This window comes from Macaca thibetana, chromosome 5, assembly GCF_024542745.1.
Source record: "Macaca thibetana thibetana isolate TM-01 chromosome 5, ASM2454274v1, whole genome shotgun sequence".
In the NCBI taxonomy this organism is placed as follows: domain Eukaryota; kingdom Metazoa; phylum Chordata; class Mammalia; order Primates; family Cercopithecidae; genus Macaca; species Macaca thibetana.
Window position 1 is genome coordinate 182,114,023 of NC_065582.1, and position 18,262 is coordinate 182,132,284.

An 18,262-nucleotide genomic window follows, 5' to 3' on the forward strand; every position below is an offset into this window, starting at 1 on the left:
TCAGCTATTCATATTATTTTTCAAGTGGGTCGGAAACACCTGTTTCTTTGTTATCGTGAGGCGTAATCGGCCTAGTGCAAGCCATTCTGCAGGAAAGAAGCCTGCGACCCATACGGCAGGGACTGGCTCATCTCCTTGTCTTTGGAAGCTCCGTTTTCCCCACAATGGAGTTGGAAGTTTCCTTATGATTATTTAACAGTCGACGCTGAAGCATGGACCCCTGCCACGGGCCCTGGGCATCCGAAGAAGAAAGACACAGCCAAGGCCCCCAAGCCTGACCTGCAGGAAACTGGGTGCAGCCAGTGAGCAGGAGTCTCGGGCCGCTGCAGCTGCGAGGCTGCGTGGCGGTGGGCCTGGAATTCACTGCCGCCCAGTGCCTCCCAGTTCCAGGTCAGCCTTCAGCTGGGCGGCCCGCCTGGAAGACACCGCAGCTCCCCATGGCAGGGCCCTGGGGCCACCTCCCTCTTCACTAGTCTTGGGCCACATGTGGAGTGGTCGTGTGTAAGGTCCCTGGAGCCAGATCCTGGAAGCTGGGAAGTCAAGGTGGAGGCAGCCTCTGGAGAGGGCTTTGCTGCGTCCTCCTGTGGCAAGGGTGAAAGAGCCCAAACAACTTTGGGAGGCCGAGGCAGGCGGATCACGAGGTCAGGGGATCGACACCATCCTGGCTAACACGGTGAAACCCCGCCTCTACTAAAAATACAAAAAATTAGCCGGGCGTGGCGGCGGGCGCCTGTAGTCCCAGCTACTTGGGAGGCTGCGGCAGGAGAATGGCGTGAACCTGGGAGGCGGAGCTTGCAATGAACCGAGATCACGCCACTGCACTCCAGCCTGGGCAACTGAGTGAGACTCCATCTCAAAAAAAGAAAAAAGAAAAAAAGAGCCCAAACAAAAGGGGCGGAACTCACCTTCCTAACGAGCCCCCCACGATCACCACCATGATGCACCCGTGGCATCAGAGCCTCTGGGGACGCTCTCAGGCCACTGCGGGCATGTAGGCGTGTCTCGTGTTCTTCTACCAATAATAGAAGCCTCTGATGCTCCTGTTTCTTGTGTGATTCTTTTTTTTTAAATTGTTGGGATCAGACTATCAGGATCATTTTTCACAATTTTCAATATTCCTTAAAGCAGTGCTTGCCACCTAGGTGGCCTCGATTCCTGTTCTTTGTGTGCAATTTGACAAACGTGGGCGGCTCCTCACTGTGGGGTGTGAGGGCTGGTGGTGAGTGATCCCTGGTCACACAGCCAGAAGGGGCAGCGCATGGACAGGGGCCTTCAGGGAGGTCTGAATGTGGCCACAGAGCCTGGGCCGGGGGGTGGGCGTCTGGTCATCTCAGGATGGCTGCACCCACCTGCACCAGCTTCCTCTCTCACCCCACTAGACCCCCATTACCCCCACTGCCACTGCTTGTCCCCTAGCCACTCCTGCTCACTGTAAGGTATTACACTTGCCCCACCTCCTCATGGCACCTGCTCTGGGCTCAGAGGGCGGCTCACACACACCTCCACGGGGTGCTCCCCGACCGGTGTGTGCTCCCTGTCACCTGCACCTCCTCCCTCAGGGGACTAGGGACCCAGGTGGAGCTGGTCACATCTGCCTCCCCTCTCCCATTGCCCACCACAGCCACTCACACCCAAGAGAGAGTCAGCCTCCAGTCCTCTACAGACCCACATCCCCAGGGCCCATCCCAGGACTGCCCTGACCCCCTGCCGAGTCCTGGAGTGTGCGGCAGGGGGCACAGCACGTAAAGCCGAACTGTAAACGGCACCCCATGCAGTCAGTGAGCACCAGACATTTCTGTCACTCAAGACATGCAGAAGAGAAATCGGGGCGCGCTCTGTATGACTCACACGAATGCCGCTCGACAGCCAATCTCGAGACCAAGCAGAGAGGTGAGCTCACCGCGCCCGAACGGTGCGAACCCCGCAACGTGAGCCTATCCTGTGTTCTCTCCAACTCCCGGAAAGGGTTAAGTTTAAACTTCACTTCGTCAACATTTAAAAACTAGGGCATTTTACCAACCAGCCAAATGTCTGGCCTCTCCTAAAAAATCCAGAGCTCAGCCCACCCAGGACCTACACCTGCTCAGCACAGTCGGCTGGAAGCAGCAACCCCCCAAACCCCCCTCTCCGCCTCAACACCTCCCCCAACTCCTGCCAGACTCCCACCCACCCCGCCCCACCTCCAGATGGGCTTCGGCGTCCAGTCCCCCTAGAACTTCTGGCCTCTCGGCTCATGCCACCACCTGCCTGGCCCTGCGGGCGCTGGGTCCTCAACAGCCCTGCCAGGCACGCTTTGCAGTCACAGAACAAAACCAGATGTGGCCCCGGAATGCACTGAGGACTCATGCTCTGCATCTCCCGCGCGTGGCTTGGCTGCATGTGGAAGATCACAGACTAGGCCTGCTACGGCCCCCTGGGAGAGTCCAGTCTCCATCCAGCTCCCACGCTGGTGCTTCTAGACCACTCCTCCGTCTTTCACGTGGCTCCTCTATTAAGTGGTGCTTCGGGCTTGATTCATCTTTTAGCTGTTTGCTGTTAAGGCCTGAGAACCTGCACCTGCCCAGCATCCATGGAGTCCCATCCTGCCATCTCCATGTGCTCAGTACTTCCAGAACATTTTGTTGTAGTTGAACCATTTCGGCTTTCTTTTCCTTTCTTTTCTTCTTTTTTTTTTTTTTTTTCTTTGAGCCAGAGTCTTGCTCTGTCGCGCAGGCTGGAGTGCAGTGGTGTGATCTCGGCTCACTGCAAGCTCCACTTCCCAGGTTCACACTATTCTCCTGCCTCAGCCTCCTGAGTAGCTGGGACTACAGGCGCCCGCCACCACACCCAGCTAATTTTTTGCATTTTTAGTAGAGACGGGGTTTCGCCATGTTAGCCAGGATGGTCTCGATCTCCTGACCTCGTGATCCGCCTACCTCGGCCTCCCAAAGTGCTGGGATTACAGGCGTGAGCCACCGCGCCTAGCCTGTTTCAGCTTTCTTGGTGCATAGCTGTATGGAGTAAGGAATGGATAATATTCCTCTCTCTAACTCCCATACCTTGCATTTGGGTTTCATGTCAGATTACCCTGACCAGTCCAAAAGCATGTGGAATAATCACTGTGACATCAGCTCCACCCTGTTACTGACCTTAGTAGAAACATATGCAATGCTTCAGGCTCACATTTTATTTGGCAACTGTTTTAGACACATGTTCTTTGTCAGATTAAGGAGATAGCCTTCTCTTTCTAGCATGCAAAAATTTGTTTTTAAATTAAAGAAGTTGGATTTAATTAATTAATGTTATCTTAATCTTTCAGCATCTAGCAGTATCTGGCATTTAATAAGTGCTCGATAAATATTTAGGAATAAATGTATAAATGTATGAATCTAATAAAGCTGTAATTTATTTTCCTTATCCTACTCTTTTATGTGATTTGTTGTTTTTCTGAGTGTACAACCTTTGAGTTTCTAGAATAAGCTTTCCTTGGTTACAGAAGATTAATCTTTTCCCCTGACTTGATGCTGGATTTTATCTGCTAGTATTTGGATCGGCTTCCGCGCCTATATTCGTGAGGTGCTAGTTCTATAGTCTGTGTGTCTGCGTATGCCATGTTTTACTGATTTTGACATGAACCTAGCTTCACAAAAATTAATTAGGGAGTTTTCCATCTTTTTCTCTCCCCCGGAAAAAAAATTTATAGAGCTCTAGTATCAGCAGTTCTTCTGATGTTTAAAAGAAGTCACTAGAAAAACCAACAGACCCTAAAGCTGCGGGAAGAAGCAGTGGTGAGAACTCTTCAAAATCTTCCTTACATATTCAGGTTTTCTTCTTCCAGTCTTGACATGATCTTGATCATTCTCATTTTCCAAGAAAATATCCTTTTAATCAGAATGCGTAGATTAATTACTTAGAACCTCTTCAGGTCTATTTTTGTGTTCCCTTTCTGTTTGCTGGTTTAGAATTCATTTTTTCTTGTTTAAATGGGCTGGAGGTTTGTTTCTGTTGGAGAGTATGTGTGTGCACACCTGTGCCTATGTGTGTGCCTGTGTGTGTGCACATATGTGTATGTGTGTGCATATGTGTGTGTGCATATGTGGGCACACGTGTGTGTGTGTGTGTGTGTGTTGTAGGGTAAAGCTCATAGACCCATGTATCAATTCCACCATTAATTAAACCTGCTGCTGACGCCATTGATCTCTGCTCTGATCTTTTTTATCTGCTTTGACTTTCAGTGCCTCAGATAAAAATACCAGCAGGTAAAATCCAGAGGGCACTGGTGGCTGAGGACGAGACCTGGGGTCTCTCTCTCTGTGCAGGGTGCAAAGTGGCAACTTCAGCTTCATTGCAATCTTCTCAAGTCTTTCCCGCTAAGGTTAAGGCACCTGTTATCTCTTAGGAAGGGAAGATGTCCCGGGATCCAGGTCACATGAACCCAAGGACGTGCAACTATAATGACTGTTCCAGAACTTGAAAAGAGTGAGTTTCAAGGGAAGTCTGGGAAGAGGTGTGTGGCTGGACCCCCAGGAGTGGGGGTCTCGGTGATGAGCTGAACGAGATGCCCTCTCATGTGGATATCTTCCAGCCTCACTCTGCAGCCGCCTTAGTGCATACGAGAGCACACGTCTGAACGGTCATGTATGAAGGCTCAGGGCAATAGTGTGGGGCCCAACAGCACGGACACCCCCTCACCAAGGCCAGCCTAGCTGCCCGCACTCTTGTATGTCCAACCTGTCGACAGCGCAGGCCAATGCTGATCTCCCATGAGGCACTGTCCCAGGCTGCCCTATTGGCAGGTGGATTCCGGCAGCCCCCTCTCGTGACGGAGGGGCCAGTGGAAAGGCTGCGAGGAAGCTGGGGTTGTCACTCCCTCCGCACGCGCACAGAGAGGCTGGACTCTTGTCCTCAGCCACAGATGCCCTTGTGGGAGGAGATACATGTTTGAGATGTGAATTGCCTTCCCCAAATCCCATTCAGTTGTCAGCACCGCTCTGTGTTCCTGCAAACGCCTATTCACTCCCGAGGTATCCCATCCATCACTATTTCTGACCAAGAAACTCAATTTACTCTGAAAGAAGTATAGCTCTGGGCTTCTGTCCCTGGGTTTCGTGGGCCTAACCCACACCCCATTCCTGGGCACGGCTGGCCTGATGGAGGAATAGAAGGGCCTGCGGGAGACCAGCTCTGGAGCTGGATTCTACTGGGGGAGGGGGCACAGGCTTTAAGTGAATGGCTAATGCCTGGCGCCATTCCCAGTACACTCCACTGGGAGCCACAGGCAGGAGGTGAGAGCAGCCCCCGAACTGTTACTCAAATGACCCATTAAAGAGTGTTCGACCACCCTCCGCGGCTCTGGGCCGGGCGACCTGGAGCGTCCGGTTTTGGTGGGAGGAGTGCTGTCTTCAGAAAACAGCTGTGGTCCCTGCAGGTTAGGAACTGAGATTGCTCTCAGGCCTCTGGTGGGCTTTACCTCCCAGCCAGCAGACAGGAAACGGCTTGCCCTGGGTGCTGAGCAAATTGTCAGAGACACGAGGGCCAGGAGGATGCTGTGAGTCTCGGGTGCCTGCCAGCACTCCCATGCTCAGTAACACAGGACCAAGAAAACGACCAGCACAGACAGCCCCCGGAGGCCTCAGATCCACAGCAATGGAGATGGGCCCCCTGGCCACCTAGCCGTGGTGAGGTGCAGGGTAGGGGAAGTCTGGGATGCAGTGGGCCCCTGAGGTGGGTGTCTGCCTGCACTGAGGTTAGTCTAGGGTGAGGATCTATGTGGCTTCAATCCCCTGGGGAGCACGAGCCGGACTGGGAAGGGAGGGAGCTCCAGGAGGGGGGATGCCAGCCAGTCCCCAGGGGAGTTCTGGGGCAGTGCAGGTCGGACATCGGAGTGTCCCCACTGATGAGGGCAGCCAGGGCGTTCACACTCCTGCTCCCCTCCACCACTGGCCCAGAGCAGGGGTGCCTCTGGCCCTCCAGCGGGCAGGTGAAGCACGTTCCCCACAAAGGCAGCGATGGCTGTGGGGGAGGCGCACGGACGAGGTCTATGCGCGGCGGCACCGGGCCCTGGAGAACACAGGTGGAGGACTGACAGCCGCCGAAACCGTGGGTGAGAAGGAAACCCCGAATGAACCCGATGCTGTGAGAGGTCTGAGGACAAGCATCTGAGGGCGCAACACTGTCCCATCTTGAGACAGCAAGGAAAGGGGCGTGAGTGGGTCTCGGGGGGAGGAGCGGTTGGGCCCCAAACATCAAGTTCTAGAGGCTTCCTCGGCATCCAAGCAGGGTGTCAGGCATGTAGGTGCACGGTTCACCTGGAGCTCTAGGCCCCACTCAGGCTGTCGGGGAGAACGGTGGCCAGGGCAGGTGGAGGAAGTGGGGCGGCAAGGAGATGGAGGAGTGAGGGCAGCGGAGAGAGGATGAGAAGCACAGGCATGGCCAACACAAAGATCAGGGGCACGTGGAAACCTACAGACAGACTGAGGAAAACGGCGATCCCACCTCCGCGGCTGGGAGAGCCACCAGCCAACCTCCAGGCCCAGCGTGGGGCCCGTGGCCTTCGCCGTCCAGCAGAGCTGCAGGGAGGAGACCTGACTGGGGGTCCCAGGGAGAGTGGGAGGTGGGGACTGTAGGACCTGTTTACAAAAGGAACAGAGTTTGCAGGAAGGGGAGCAGGGAAGTGGGAAGTCACGGGACCACAGTGTTCTACACCCCAAGTCCAGGCCACGCCCCCAGCACAAGCCCCTGTCCCCCAATATCCCCTCCTTCCCTGTCCCCAACATCACACTTTCCCTGTGGTGTCTGGGTGTCTGTCTCCTCAGGAGGCTCCGAGCTGCAGCAGGACAAGGGTTGGGCCTTGTGCAGTAATCCTGCAGCTGGCTGGGTTCGGAGGTGCTGGCGGAGAATCACCACGTAAGCAGAGTGTGCACAGGGGCTGGGCATCCCGCCCAGGACACGCACCTGTGGCCTCAGGAACCCTCTCCCTTCACAGATCCTCAGCAGCATCCTCTGAGGTTGGTTCTCACTTTGCAGCTGCGGAAACTCAGGCACAGAAGTCCCATCATCTGGTCACCTCTCGGGTGACTGCCCAGTAGAGCAGATTCAAACCTGACCTCTCAGCTCCAGAGTCCGGCTTCCACCCGCTGTGCTGCTGGCAACAACGGGTCTCCTGCACCAGAGTCATTTCCAGTAACAAAATAACCAAATGTTCCCTCCATTACGATCCCACTCGCCTCAGCCTGAAATCCCCGCCTGGGTGTGCTTTGGGAGACCCTAAAACCAGGGCTCACCCAGGAGAGGCACAGGTGTCTTTGTGGACGCATTGTGACCAGCGGAGGGTCTTGACCACGAGTCGCCCGGGTTCTTGGTGTTTTGAACAAAGAACTGGATAAAATGTAGAAATGAAGCAACGAAAGAGTGAAGCAAGGAAAGCACAGATTGACTGAAACGAAACTGCGCTCCACAGAGCGGGAGCCAGCTGCAGCAAGCGGCTGAAGAGCATGGCCGCAGAACTCTCTGCAGTCCACATACCCTCCGGAGGTTTCCCGTTGGTTACTTGGCCACACCCCACGCAGACAACGGACTGGCCCATGACCAGTCCTGGCGGCCGGAGGGGACCCATCAGAGGTCCCCTCCACCGTTCACCTGTGACGCCTGCGAAGGGAGCAGCCCCAATCCCTCCTGCCCGCCCTGCCATCATCCTGGGTGTGGAGAGATGGGGGCCTCCCCGCCACACTGAGTCCCTGGAAGCCAGCATGAACCAGCCCCGGGCTCCCTCTGCCTCCAGACCCCAGTCTCCTGCCTCACAGTGGCTTGTTTTGGAATCTTACCTGTTGGTTTTAAGTATTTAAGTTTCTTTTTTTCTTTTCCAATTCTGCCTGTATTTGTGAGCCTGAGGCTGACTTTGGTGTTCTGGAAATTTAGGTTAGAACGTGAGGGCGTGCAGATGTGTGTCCAGGTGGGATTTCTGGGGAAAGGCTGGCATGGTGGCTGTGGCTCAGGCTCAGCAGGGGCACAGAGGGCAGAGAGCCCCAGCACTGGTCACAGGCGAGCCCCGGCCAGCCGCTGCTCCCCAGAAAGAGGGGCTACCAGCCCTGTGGGCCAGGCTGATGAGATAGCTCTCCTGTAACCAACTCGGGGGCTTAAAACACCAGACGTTCATTCTGCCATGACTCGTGGCAACCTCCTGTTCTCTGAAAACATTGTTCAAAAGGCTGATTTTCGTCTTTGGAGGCCCAAAGACCAAAATGAAGATGCTGGCAGGGCCGTGCTCCTTCCAAAGCTCTAGAGGAGGCTCCATCCTGCCTCTTCCAGCTCCCGGTGGCCACGGTCCTTCCTCAGCTGGGGCGTGTCACCCAGTCTCTGCCTCCGCCTGCACACACCGCCTCCCCTCGGGGCTGCTTCTCCTCTGTCTGTCTCAAATTCCCTTCCTATTTTCTCTTATTTAAAAATTTCCCCTGATGTGTCACCAGATACAGGTCCCACCCGGATAATTCAGGGTTGCCTCCTCGTCTCAAGATCCTTAATTACAGCTGCAGAGACCGTTTCTCCAAATAAGGCCCCTGCACAACTCCAGGCACCGGGGCGCCTTTGGGTGGCCACCATTTAACCTACTATGACATTGCTGGCCAAGCCTGTGAGCAAAATGGGACATGTGATTCAACCTTTCTTCGAAGTCCACCCTCAGAGAGAGGGCGCATAACTCCTCACTCCCTACGTGCAGAAGAGAAGACAGTGAGGCAGGAGGGGAGAGAGCACCGTCCGGAGGAGAGAGGGGAGTGGAAATGCACCAAGGCGTGGGGTCCCGGCGGGATCCTGCACCCAAGGAAGGCACTGAGTGAGGATGGAGGAGATTGGAATCCAGCTGGGCTTGCGTTCACAATGATGCATCCATATCGGGTTGGTAGCTGTGACACACGCACCATGCGAAGGGCACATGCTAATAACGGGGAAACTGGGTAGGGTGGGGCACAGGCAAATTCGCTAGACTCTCCTCTGCATTTTGATGTAACCTGAAACCGTTCCAAAAAAATAGTCTATGAAGACTGAAAAATTGAGCTAGGCGCAGTGGCTCACACCTGTAATCCCAGCACTTTGGGAGGCCAAGGCAGGTGGGTCACTTGAAGTCAGGAGGTCAAGATCAGCCTGGTCAATATGATGACAACCTGTCTCTACTAAAAACACAAAAATTAGCCGGGTGTGGCGGCACACGCCTGTAGCCTCAGCTACTTGGGCGGCTAGAGAATCAACTGAACGCAAGAGGTGGAGGCTGCAGGGAGCCGAGACTGAGCCACTATACTCCAGCCTGGGCGACAGAATGAGACACCCTCCCCCACCCGCCAAAAAAAAAAAAAAAAAAAAAAAAAGACTAAAAAACAGGAAAAAGGAAGGCATGCATAGGTCAGAAGTGGAGAGAGAAGCCACAGGCACCTACATCCCCGACCCCTGACAACACTCAGGCCCCCAGCCCCCACCTCCAGCCCAGCGAACCCAGGCCTTGGGCCCTGCACCCCACCCTGTGCTCTGGGCACCCCCAGCTGTCCTCCCGGAGGCACGGGGCCCGGGCGCGGTCACAGGTGTGAACATCCACCTCCAGCCCACCTCCAAGCAGGGAGCATGGAATCACTGCTCCCAAATGCCAGAATGAGGGGTTCTGCTGCAGGGCAGGACCAGGACCCCCAAACCTCAAGCCAACTGCATATAAGTCTACTGAGCAAGCGGCCCGCCGGGACCTGCAGGAGACGCTTGCTGATAAGGAGAAGGCGGAGATGACTTACCCTCAGTCGCTGCAGCCACTGGGGCTGGGCGGGGCCGGAGCAGCTGTCTCCTGTCATGAATGATGCATCCGCCCCGAATCCAACGGCTCGTGGCAACCTCCTGTTCTCGGAAAACACTGTTCAAAGGGCTGATTTTGATAAAAGGGGCTCAGGGCAGCCACTGTGAAAGAGATGTGTGTTTGTCTAAATTATTTAGAGTGAGGGAAGCGGGCTCGGGGGGCAGGAGGCGATGAAGTTCCTTCTGAATCTCATTTCAGTCAGCCAGGCTTGGAGCCGGTCGGCTGCTCCTGCAGGAAAGCTTGTGGCTGCAGGCAGAAGGCTCCTCAACAAGGTCACCAGAGGTCCCCAGGGACCCCAGGACACCCCTGGTAGAGCAGGGCCCCCCAGAGCAACTCCCAAGGCTGTGGGAGGAGGAGGCCGAGCTGAGGGTTCGCAGGGCTGGGGTCGGGGGAGCTGGATCAGGTCTGAGCCTGGCCTCACCTCTCCAATGCCCCGAGATGAGGAAGTGGCCAAGAAATCCAGTCCAGAGCCTTTCTTCTTAAACAGCAGATGTTTGGCAGGGTGGGGAGGCGGGGGCGGGGGGTAGGGGTGGCGGCTGGTGAAATCAATGAATCTGTGGATTCCTAACAAAGGTAATGGGCGACTCAAGAGGCTGTCTGGAGGAGAATGGGTCCCAAAACCCCTGCCCAGGCTGCCCTGAGTCCACGCCCCCTCCAACATCTCTGAACCCCACATCTCCATCCCCTCCATCATGGCCGTTTCTGCTCCATGCCCCGCACCCCAGGACTCCAGACCCCTCTGGCAGCCCACAGTGGACACCAGGCAAGGCCCGGCTAGGCCAGCAGGGATCCTGGGGCTCATCAGAACCTGTCTGGCACCCACGTATCCGCCCTGCCTGGGGAAAGGCCTTTCAGGGCACCAGGTGACCTAGGCTCAGACTGTAGGGCAAAGTCCACGGGGCCTGGGATTCGGAGGCCACAAAGCTCAGGTCCTGCCATCCCAGCACCAGGCCAGGGGCAGAATTGGGAAGGGATTGGGGTCCCTCTGCTGTGCAGGCAGCTGGAGGGTTTCAGGGGAAGAGCCAAGGCGAGGATCAGATACCAGGATCCCACAGAAATGGATGCTGAGGGAGCCCTTGCCAGGTGCCTCACTCCTCATCCCTCACCCCTATATCCTCACTCCTCCGCTTCTCACTCCTCACCTCCTCACTCCTGACCTCCTCACTGCATCTCATCGCTCCTCACCTCCTCACTCATCACCTCCTCACTCATCATTCCTCACTCCTCACCTCCTCACTCCTCACCTCCTCACTCCACACCTCATCACTCCTCACCTCCTCACTCTGCACCTCATCACTCCTCACCTCCTTATTCATCACCTCCTCACTCATCACTCCTCACCTCCTCACCCCTCAGCTTCTCACCTCCTCACTCACCTCCTCACACCTCACTTTCTCACCTCCTCACTCCTTACCTCCTCACCTCCTAACTCCTCACTTCCTCACTCCTCACTCCCTCACTCCTCACTCCTCACCTCCTCGCCTCCTCACCTGCTCACTCCTCACCTCTCACTCCTCACCTCCTCACTCACACTCCTCACTCCTCACCTCCTCACTCACCCCCTCCTCACCTCCTCACTCCTCACCTCCTCACCCCTCACCTCCTCACCTCACCTCCTCCTCCTCACTCCTCACCTCCTCACTCCTCACCTCCTCACTCCTTACCTCCACTCACACTCACTCACACCCTCACTCCTCACTCACTCCTCACTCCTCACTCTCACCTCCTCACTCCTCACCCTCACCTCCTCACCTCACTCCTCACTCCTCACTCCTCACTCCTCACTCCTCACTCCTCACTCCTCACTCCTCACTCCTCACCTCCTCACTCCTCACTCACTCTCACTCCTCACCTCCTCACCTCCTCACTCCTCACCTCCTCACTCCTCACCTCCTCACTCCTCACTCCTCACCTCCTCACTCCACTCCTCATCACACCTCACCTCCTCACCTCCTCCCTCTCATCCTCACTCACTCACCTCCTCATCACCTCCTCACATCACTCCTCACCTCCTCACCCCTCAGCTCTCACCTCCTCACTCACCTCCTCACACCTCACTCACCTCCTCACCCTCCTCACCTCCTCACTCCTCACTCCTCCTCCTCACTCCCTCCTCCTCACTCCTCACCTCCTCCTCCTCACCTCCACTCCTCACTCCTCACTCCTCACCTCCTCACTCACTCACCTCCTCACTCACACCTCCTCACTCCTCACCTCCTCACTCCTCTCACTCCTCACTCACCTCACTCCTCACTCCACTCCTCACCTCCTCACTCTCCTCACCTCCTCACCTCCTCACCTCCTCACCTCCTCACCTCCTCACTCCTCACCTCCTCCTCACTCCTCACCTCCTCACTCTCTCACTCCTCACCTCCTCACTCACCTCCTCACCCACCTCCTCACTCCTCACTCCTCACTCTCACCTCCTCACTCCTCACCTCCTCACTCCTCATCCTCACTCACTCCTCACCTCCTCACTCCTCACTCCTCACTCCTCACCTCCTCACTCCTCACTCCTCACCTCCTCACTCCTCACCTCCTCACCTCCTCACCTCCTCACCTCCTCACCTCCTCACTCCTCACCTCACTCACTCACTCACTCCTCACCCTCCTCACTCCTCACTCCTCACCACCTCCTCACTCCTCACCTCCTCACCTCCTCACCTCCTCACTCCTCACTCCTCACTCCTCACTCCTCCTCACTCCTCACCTCCTCACTCCTCACTCCTCCTCCTCCTCACCTCCTCCTCACCTCCTCACTCCTCACTCCTCACCTCCTCACCTCCTCACCTCCTCCTCACCTCCTCACTCCTCACCTCCTCACCTCCTCACTCCTCACCTCCTCACTCCTCACCTCCTCACTCCTCACCTCCTCACTCCTCACTCCTCACCTCCTCACCTCCTCACTCCTCACTCCTCACCTCCTCACCTCCTCACCCTCACTCCTCACCTCCTCACCTCCTCACTCCTCACCTCCTCACCTCCTCACTCTCACCTCCTCACTCCTCACCTCACCTCACTCTCACTCCTCACTCCTCACCTCCTCACCTCCTCACCTCCTCACCCTCCTCCTCACCTCCTCACCTCCTCACCTCCTCACTCCTCACCTCCTCACCTCCTCACTCCTCACTCCTCACTCCTCACCTCCTCACTCCTCACCTCCTCACTCCTCACTCCTCCTCCTCACCCTCCCTCCTCACCTCACTCACTCACTCCTCACCTCACCCTCACCTCCTCACTCCTCACCTCCTCACCTCACCTCCTCCTCACTCCTCACCTCCTCACCTCCTCACCTCCTCACCTCCTCACCTCCTCACCTCCTCACCTCCTCACCTCCTCACCTCCTCACCTCCTCACTCACCTCACCTCCTCACCTCCTCACTCTCACTCCTCACCTCCTCACCTCCTCACTCACTCACTCCTCACCCTCCTCACCTCCTCACTCACCTCCTCACCCTCCTCACCTCCTCACTCCTCACCTCCTCACCCTCACTCCTCACTCCTCACTCCTCACCTCCTCACTCTCCTCACCTCCTCACTCCTCACCTCCTCACTCACTCACCTCCTCACCTCCTCACTCACCTCCTCCCTCCACACCTCCTCACCTCCTCACCTCCTCACCTCCTCACCTCCTCTTCACCTCCTCACTCCTCACCTCACCACCTCACCTCCTCACCTCCTCACTCCTCACCTCCTCACCTCCTCACTCCTCACCTCCCTCACCTCCTCACCTCCTCACCTCCTCCCTCCTCACCTCCTCACCTCCTCACCTCCTCACCTCCTCACCTCCTCACCTCCTCACCTCCTCACCTCCTCACCTCCTCACTCCTCACCTCCTCACCTCCTCACTCCTCACCTCCTCACATCCTCACTCCTCACCTCCTCACTCCTCACTCACTCTCACCTCCTCACCTCCTCACTCCTCACCTCCTCACTCCTCACCTCCTCACTCCTCACTTCCTCACCTTCCTCAGCCTCCTCTCCTCCTCACCCTCAGCTGCTATTTTCTGCAGAGCCTGGGCTTCACTCTGCTGCTCCTAGCTTGCCTTTTCTTAGTCAATAGTGAACCACAGGCCAGCTGCAGCATCCTCATATTGTGATGTAACTTGGGGAAGGGCTGGACACAGAGCTTGTACCATGCCTTCTATCACTGAGAGTAAAACAGAGCTGTGGGGGTCTCGGCTTCCCCCACTGCACAGCAGCTCCCAAGCTGCAGGGAGAGTGGGAGTGCACGGGCACCAAACTGCGCCTCTCAGGGGTGTTGCAGCGGATTTTTTAATAAATGTTTTCCACTTCTTTATTCTAGGTCCCAGAAGAACTGGCCCCTCACCCTCCATCTCTGGCTCTTTCTGCTCCCCCTACTCCCCAGGCCTTGCTGTCAGCACCTGCAGCAGATCTGTCCCTGCTGTGGTCCAGGGAAAGTTCCAGCTGGGCCCTCCATTGCACATCCATCCCTGGGTTGGGCATCCAGGGCATCAAATCTACAAGAAATGCATCCATTTCATCTCCAAGTCAGCTCTGTGCACACCAAGCTGTGTACAGGACAGGCCACTTTAGAAAGTCTGGGTACCCACGCAGCCTTCCACAGAGCCCCACCTACATGGCTGCTTTAGGTTCTCATCATCCTGTGCTCACCAGGAAGGCTGGCAGATCCACACCAGAAACCATGGGCCGGGGAGAAGTAGGGCCTTGGTGCTAGAGAGATCTGCCCAAGCATCCTTCTGCAAGCCCTGTGACAGAGGAGTGAGCAGCCTCAGGGCGAGACAGGTGCTCGGGAAAGAGCCGGACGCGTGCAGAACCTGGAGAGAGCCAGAGGAGGGATCGGCCACAGAGAAACCCATCACCTGCCAGCGCTGACGTGGACATTGGGACAAGGTCAACCCCCAGCCCAGGGCTCCTCCCGCTGCCCTCAGCCTGGCCTGCTGTGCACCGTTCGCCTGGGCAGGGCTACAGATGTGCCCTGCGTGCTTGTGCAGAGGCGCTCCCTGAAGCCACCTCACCAGCCCTGGCTCCCAGTGCTCACTGGGTCCCCACTGCAGCAATGGAGCAGCGAGGAGACCAGTTTGGGGCCATCTAGACCCACCCCACCCTGCAGCATCTCAGTTGCTGAATTGGGCACGTTCTGCAAACTCTATGAGCCTCAGTTTCCTCGCCTGTACAATGGGGATAGCAGGATTCCTGGGGACAGCCCAAGGCACAGCTGTCCTTCAGTAAATGCTGGTAAACCATGTAAAATAGAGCTGGGAAAGATTAAAAAAACAGAGCCAGCATCCAGAGCAGGGCCTGCCCATCGTTGGTGTTTATGTCACCGTAGCAACCAGACAGCTGACTTGCTCCGGGGGCAGGCCCCCATCGAATGACCTCCCAGGATGAAGTGCAGATCCCACCCCTTGGTCCCCAGAACTCCTCACCTCGCAGCCCACTCCTCGCACCAGGTCCTCTTCCCTGCAGGTTCCTGCTGGTGGCCCAGCCCTCCAGATTCCTCACTCCCACGCCTCGGCCCGAGAATCCTTCTGGAAACACAAGGTGAGCACCTGTGACATGCAGATTCCGCAGCGTCTTTTCCACATCAGCCCCATGCCCGATGCTGTTGTTTGCCTCTCTACAGGTGGGAAATGGAGACCCAGAGTGGTCAGGAGGCAGCTCCAGGGAGGCGGAACTCCAGGCCACACTTGTGCCTGTCTGTCTCCAAAACCCAGGTGGCCTTTCCAGGGGGAGGGTGCCCGAGTGTCCCTGAGGCCCAGCAGGTGACTGTGTCAGAAGATCTGAGCAGCCCTGGCCCTGGTGTAAAGAAAGCCATTTGATGACAGGGACTCTGTCATCAGAACCTAAGGGGTAGATTGTTGGCAGAGGCAGGGGCAGGCACAGCGCACAAAGGTGGCCCAGAGGCACCTGACACTTAGGAGCGTAGATGCTAACTCTGCTGGGGGCTTTGTCCCTGAGTGAAAGTCACTAAGCCATTGTCGTGTCCTAAAGCATACATCTCAGAATCTCGGGGTTTGGAGAAGACTTTGGGGACCTCAGTCCCTGCCCTCCCATGCTTCCTCCCCAGCTGGAGTCCCACCTCCGCACCTCCCCACCTCCCCCATTGTCCTCGGAGTCTTTGGCTGGCCTCTCTCAGCCCCCTGGGAAGCTCACAACATTTGCAGCCCCATATCCCAGAACAAGCAGCTGGGCCTGTCCCTGGGGCAGTGGGACCTATGCTGGCTCCACAGCTACAGGACAAGATCTGGGTTTCCAGGTGTCCGCCTTTCTCTGAAGAATATATACCCATCATGGTAAAACCATAAAATCCTCACCATATGACAACTCTGATGGCAGCTGTGGGCCACCGAGCCCTTTCTCGATTCCCTGTGCCCACAGTTGGTCCAGAGCATCACACCTAATCCTTCCCATAGTGTGTGCTGTTAGTACGAGCCCCATGTCGTGGATAAGAGGCACAGAGGCAGAGTGCTGGTGGCCTGTGCCCTGGTCGCAGCCCGGGGTTCCCTGGTCATCCTGATGCCAAAGCTTACCACCTTCCCTGTGCTGTCCCCTCTCAGAAAGCCGCCTGCAATGAGCTTGTGTGTGTTGGGGGGGGCGGCGCACATGTGCCTGGGAGACGTGCCTGTGTCACTGTGGAGGACATCGGGACCCAGCCCCTCCTGCAGGAGGCAGCCTGGGGCTTCTGGCTCATCTCTATTCTGGCAGGCAGGAGCCAGCCCTTGTCAAGGCTATCTTGGCTGCTAGAGCTGGGCTTCAGGTGTGAGCCTGTGCCTGGGACATGGGCGAATCCACAGCACAGCCAGTGCATGCCGGGCCTGAGAGCCTCCTGTGTGATGCGAGTCCTTACCAGCTCTGAGAGTGGCGCGGCTCTCGGGAGGGGTCACCTCCGCCTTAGGCTCAGCTCAGTCAGACAGGTTAGCCTCTTACACTGCACACAGTAGGTGCTCAACAGGGAGTTTTTGGTTAATAAATTAATGATGGAAGGAGGAAGAGAAAGGAAGACAGGGAGGAAGGAAGGGAGGGAGGGAAAGAGGGAGGGAGAAAAAGAGGAATGGAGGGAGGGAGGGAGAAAGAAGGGAGGGAGGAAGGGAGGGAGGAAGGGAAGGAGGAAGGGAGGGAGGAAGTAAGGAAGGGAGGGAGGGAGAGAGGGAAGGAGAAAGGAAGGAAGGAAGGGAGGGAGAGAGGGAGAGAGGAAGGAAGAGAGGGAGGGAAGGGGAAAGAGGGGAGGGAGGGAGGGAGGGAGAAAGGGAGGAAATGCTCTTTGTCCCAGCAGCCTTCTCTGAGCAAGGCCCTGGAAGACACAGGTCTCTGCTCTGTGGCTCTGGGCATGGCTGGGTCCATGGAGGTCCACAAGGGCTCAAGCAGGGTGTCCTGGAACCACAAGAGCAGGAAGGGGGCTGTGACCAGGGCAGAGGCCCCTTGGACAGTGACCCTGAGGCAGCTCTCCAGGGACACAGGGTCAGGACAGGGGTCAGGATGAAGGAGGCAGTGCAGACAGGAAAGCTGGCCTGGACCCAGCCCCCTGCACATCAGTGCAGCTGCAACCCCCAGCCTCCACCTCCCCACAGCCCTCCTGTGCCGCAGGCTCCGAGATCACAGCCTTCTCCAGGTCCATGTGAGAGGGCCCTAGTACTGGGGAAAAGAGCGGCAGCAGCGTTACATGTGCAGTTGGCAAAATTATGAAAATTTTTGATATTTATAAAAAGACCATTTTTTTCCCAATCCTGTCTCTATGAAAAGCCACGGGTCCCTTTTTCCTGTGCCTAGAGTCTCTTCTGCAATGGAAGATGGCAAGGATCCTTGGAGGGCCACCAACTCCATATCCCAGGGAGGAAATATCCAGAAACACCTAGAACACCCTGTTTTGCCAGAAAGCAAGGATGCTTTCCAGTCACCAGGGGTTGTTTCAGAAGGACAAAGCATCCTGCTTGAAGGCTCTCCCTCCTGCCAAGTTATAATAATCTGAGCACAAAAACAATAATAATTACAACACTGATTAATTAAATCAGTTGAGTTTCAGAAGAGCTCTGGGTCCATAAGGCTCCTCACAGGAGGGAAGTTAATACACAGGGTGCCACCCCTCATGGTGCGGGCTGCAGACTTCCTCCCTAGGGAGGGAACCAGGCCAGGGCTGCCCTGCCGGACCCACCCCAGGCCCAGCCGGAAAGGTGCTCCAAGAGTCTGTTCCGGCCTCTGCCACATCCAGGCTTGGATGGGGCTGGAGATACTGGCCTTGCATCCTTCTCACTCCTCTCCACTCCACGTAGGCTGGACCTGCACCTGCCAGGTGGCCATGGCCTCATTGTGGGAGCAACATGGGGAGACCTAGGTCCCTGAGTGGCCATGACCATTGACCTAGAACAGTCAGCTCAGGACTGTTATGTGGGAGCAGCAATCGTCCAGCTCCTTCAAACTGCTGCCTCCAAGGGTCTCGTCATTCCATTATGGATACAGCCTCGGGAAATGGTG

General features: G+C 56.5%; 1 protein-coding gene across 11 annotated transcripts in view; it reads left to right on the plus strand.

Annotated features, from left to right (window-relative positions):
* Positions 1 to 18,262, plus strand: part of LRPAP1 (LDL receptor related protein associated protein 1) — a 768,843-nt gene that overhangs the window by 575,680 nt on the left and 174,901 nt on the right. The window lies entirely within an intron of this gene.